The 4,758-nt window shown below is 25.7% G+C and overlaps 1 pseudogene; it reads right to left on the bottom strand.

Annotated features, from left to right (window-relative positions):
• Positions 1-467: 467 nt before the first annotated feature.
• On the bottom strand, positions 468-4,323 carry LOC147064320 (integrator complex subunit 11 pseudogene; annotated as a pseudogene).
• Between the last annotated feature and the right edge of the window lie 435 nt (positions 4,324-4,758).

Below are 4,758 nucleotides of genomic sequence, written 5' to 3' on the forward strand. Positions count from 1 at the left end.
ACAATTTTAATCTTTATAATATCTTTAAAATAATAGCAAGTTATTTCTGGCATTTTATCTCTAGAATCGTTGATATTCTGGTCTAATATATTTAAAAAAACCTTTTAGGTGGCATTTTACATCTGGTATTTAAATTTCCAGAATTTATGTTGAATCTTCTTTTGAAAATCATTGCTCTACTGTCATATTTTACTGGATAGTGGGTCATGTAATCTATTTAATGATCTTTCTAATTGAAACCTTGATATTTTCGTATCGATTGACGATTAATAAATTTATGTTTTTAAATATTCTATTTTAATAATCCTGTCCATTTATAAAATATTTTAAGAATTTTAAATTGGAGTGTATTATTATTCAAATTTCCCGCTGGTCAACTATTTTAAGTTTAAGACCTTCATAAAATTTTTTGTATTTTATATCCCAACTGAATATATTAAAAGGTATATTTTATACGAACAAACTAGCTAGATATCTTTTTCTATGATATAAAATGAACAATTTATATATAAGACAATTTCTTAATACATATGACTTCCGTTAACTGTATACAAAGTAACACGCCAAACACTTTTATTTCAAACCCATAGTTTAAACATCAATATATCTTTTGGCTGATACGTATTATTCGATTATGTAAGTCGATAATATTTGAATAAATATTGAGTAGTGCGCTATTTTTCGATTGAAAAATAATTTAAATTTTCCTTCAAGTATATGTGTCATTATATAAAAGGCCTAATAATCAACTGGTTGATTTTTGTACGTGCAATCCATGACGTTAGGTATAATTGGTGTATAATATCAGAGTCTTATATATAGATTGTAATAAATGAAATTTTTGTGATCTCACTGATCGAGACCTTGAAAGAGATATAAAGTTGTAAAAAAAGTACTGCATTTTTTACACCAGTTTCTTGTTCATTTGTCATTTAGAAGTATTTAAACACAAATTTTTCAAAATAAATGACTAATAGTGCTGGATATAACAGATATTCCATATTTTTTGTGATTTTGCATTACCCATCAGAATAAACTAAATAATTTTAATTCTCATTCTAATTTTAGAAAAAAATAAAATCTTGGTTTTTGATTTAAAATCTCATTAATCATTAAAAATTCACAGATTCAATATTTTTTTTGTAATCTTGGAAATCTATATTTTTAATTTTCCCGTAAATGAAATAGAGCTTTAACATATTTTTTTCTACCGCTTGTCGATACTAAAATATTGTAAAAATTTCTTTAAGCATGTTTAATCTGTATTTCTAATGATTTGGGGTGTTGGAGTATCAATATCAATATTATGATCATTATATGGTATGTTTCTTCATTGAGATGAATGTATAAAGTGACATTATTTTTTAAAATTTTATAAATATATAATTTAGGGGATTTTGTTTTAGAAAATCTTTTTTCTATGTCAAGAAACCACAGTAATCCAATAAAAAGCTTTTTTAATTAGATAATTACGAGAAAATATGCGTAATAATGTTTGTTTATGCCATTAGATTGTGTTCAATATGCTATAGGGATAGTATTGAAATTATTTTCGAAATGGTTTCTATAATTTAATGTATCTGGTTTTGATAAATACAAAAAAAACATACAAATTATAAAATATGAAAATTTCCTATTATCTAGAGAAAATATGTTGAATGAGGGACCATATTTTATATCGGTTAAAGAATGAATAAAGTTCTATAATTAAAAACATCATTTTTTCGAATTTGGGTAACAGTCGTAAGTTTTAAGTATATTTAATTTATAAAATACACTACTATAGGACTAGTTGTGATTGTGTATAGTATTTCGAATGTTTGCATCTGATTTTGGTCATGCATGGAAGAAAAAAAGGAAATTCGATGATTTAGATTTCGATAAAATTTTTATATCATGCAATATAAAATTTAACTAATAGCTTTTATTCAAGAGGAAAAAAAATTTTATATCTTAAAATAAGTAAAAACCCATTTCTTTTTTTTCATAAAGCTTTTCAAAATAATACTAGTAATAACTTTTGAGTTTTGTATCTTAAAAAAATATAATTTGCATTTCTTTTTTTTCATAAAGCTTTTCAAAATAATACTAGTAATAACTTTTGAGTTTTGTATCTTAAAAAAATATAATTTGCATTTGATTGTTTCTATAAAGCTTTTCAAAATAATACTATCAATAACTTTTGAGTTTTGTATCTTAAAAAAATATAATTTGCATTTGATTGTTTCTATAAAGCTTTTCAAAATAATACTATCAATAACTTTTGAGTTTTGTATCTTAAAAAAATATAATTTGCATTTGATCGTTTCTATAAAGCTTTTCAAAGTAATACTTTTATAACTTTCGATTTTTTTAGCTACAAAAATATAAAATTTACATTTGGTACTAACTATAAAGCTTTTTAAAATAATACTAGTAATAACTTTCGAGTTTTGTATCTTAAAAAAATATAATTTACATTTAATATTTTCTATAAAGCTTTTCAAAGTAATACTAGTAATAACTTTCGAGTTTCTTATCTTAAAAAAATATAATTTACATTTGATCGTTTCTGTAAATCTTTTCAAAATAATGCTAGTAATAAATTTAGAAGTTTTATATCTTAAAAAATATAAAATTTACATTTGGTACTTTCTGTAAAGCTTTTTAAAATAATACTAGTAATAACTTTCGAGTTTGTAGCTTAAAATTATTACAAAATTTACATTTGGTACTTTCTATAAAGCATTGCAAAATAATACTGGTAATAACTTTCGAGATTTTATATTTTATTTTGATTTAATAAACCATATTAAGTTTCAATGGGCTAACTCATTCTGTTTTCTTTGACAAATTATTTATAAAATTTGTACATTCCACAATTCTGTATCTTTTTGATTCCCCTAAAATTTCTGAAACTGCTTTTATTTTCAAATTTACTTGTTTTTCACTATCGTTTTCCTTGATAATTGTGTCGATTAGTGATTTAGAAATTTTCATTTCAGCTTCATTACTTTTTGGAATTTCGATAAGGGTTCCGTTTGGTGGGTTGAACGTTTGAATATTGAGTTCTTTTTCAACTCTTTCTTTTAGTTTTTCCATTGAAGAGATATCACCGTGGACAAGCATGACATTTCTTGGTTGGCACTGTTTTATAAGTTCTAGAATGCCTTTAGCATCAGCATGAGCACTAAAAGCAAGATTTTTTATCTGTAAATTAACGTTATAATTTTTTTTGGCGACTTCCACTGTCTTTTGACCTTTTAAAATTTTGTCGCCAATGGTTCCCCTAACGCAATAGCCAGGAATGACAATCATATTTTTTTCTTGATCGCATATTTTTAAAAATAAATTCAAACTTAAACCGGAGTGAAGCATTCCAGGTGATGCTAAAATTACCATTGGACCATTATCATCGATCGAGGTTCTATCCAAAGGTTTTACATGCTTATAATCAAATAAATTTCTTTCGAGTATTTTTTTTCTTATTGTTTCGTTTGTGTAGTTGATAAAAAGTCTGTATATTTCATTTGCTTTTACGGCCATTCCTGTTGAAACATATACAGGCACCTTTAGATTCATTCTTTCCCAGTATGAGTCTAATAAGAGGCACATTTCCTGTGCTCTTCCAAGTGCAAATGTAGGGATCAATACTTTACCACCGTTTTTAACACATTTATACACTGAGTTTAAAAAGTCTCGTTCTTTAGCTTTTCTGCAATCTCTTATGGTGCCACCGTATGTTGATTCTGTAATTAGAACATCTGGTCTTAAACAATCTATCCATGCACTTCCTAGATGCCGATCAGGAGTCATATTATAATCACCGGTATAAACAAGAGACTCATAATTTACCTTAACATAAAACATTGCAGCTCCTAGAACATGACCTGCTGGATATGGCTTAATAATAAAGTTGGGTGAATGTTCATACGTTTCATTCATATTTAAAGCCACAACCTTTTTCATACAATTTTTAATATCAAGAGAACTGAAAGTGTAAACATCACGATTCATTCTAGCGATTTTTCTATTGTCTTCTAGTAAAATCTGGCAAATTGCTTTTGTCGGATGAGTCATATAAATTGGACCATCGTAACCAAGAACTTCTGTAAAATAAGGAAGCGCTCCACAATGATCCGTATGAAAATGCGAAATTATTATACATTCGATTGCTTTGTTGAAATTGTTCGTTTTTGAAAGATATGAAAAGTCGGGAAACTTTCTTATATCATTGTAACCCATGTGCATTCCACAATCCAGCATTATTCTTTTTCCAGAAACTGTAGCTATTAAACAAGATCTTCCGACATCTTGGCCTGCTCCTAATGGTATGATTTTCATTTTATTGGGTAGATTTAATTTCGAAGATATAATAAGCTTATTTTATAAATATAAAATCATTCGGAATTATATTATAGTAATCTACAGGGTGGCTGTAATCATTCAAAGCCTATAAGCATTTGCACAAAACAATTCTGGATATTTATAGGATGAAATGTATTTTACATAAACCTATTTAAATGTATAAAAAAATCATTGATTTTACAATATAAACAATATGTAACTGTAATATATAAGCATCTTAAATGTATTGTAATAACTAATTGAATGGGTTTTAAGATAATTTATCATAATTAGGTTGTTTTTACATTGAAAAATATAATAAATTGTTTAACATTGATACATTTTATATAAAATTGCATGTTTATATTTATTTATACGAGATGGTGTACCAAAATAAAGGCGTTGATTTTAAAATTAAAACAAAATATAACT

Source organism: Rhyacophila brunnea, unplaced genomic scaffold (genome assembly GCF_057557595.1).
Source record: "Rhyacophila brunnea isolate RB1 unplaced genomic scaffold, BYU_Rbru_1.0 scaffold_75, whole genome shotgun sequence".
Classification (NCBI taxonomy): Eukaryota; Metazoa; Arthropoda; class Insecta; order Trichoptera; family Rhyacophilidae; genus Rhyacophila; species Rhyacophila brunnea.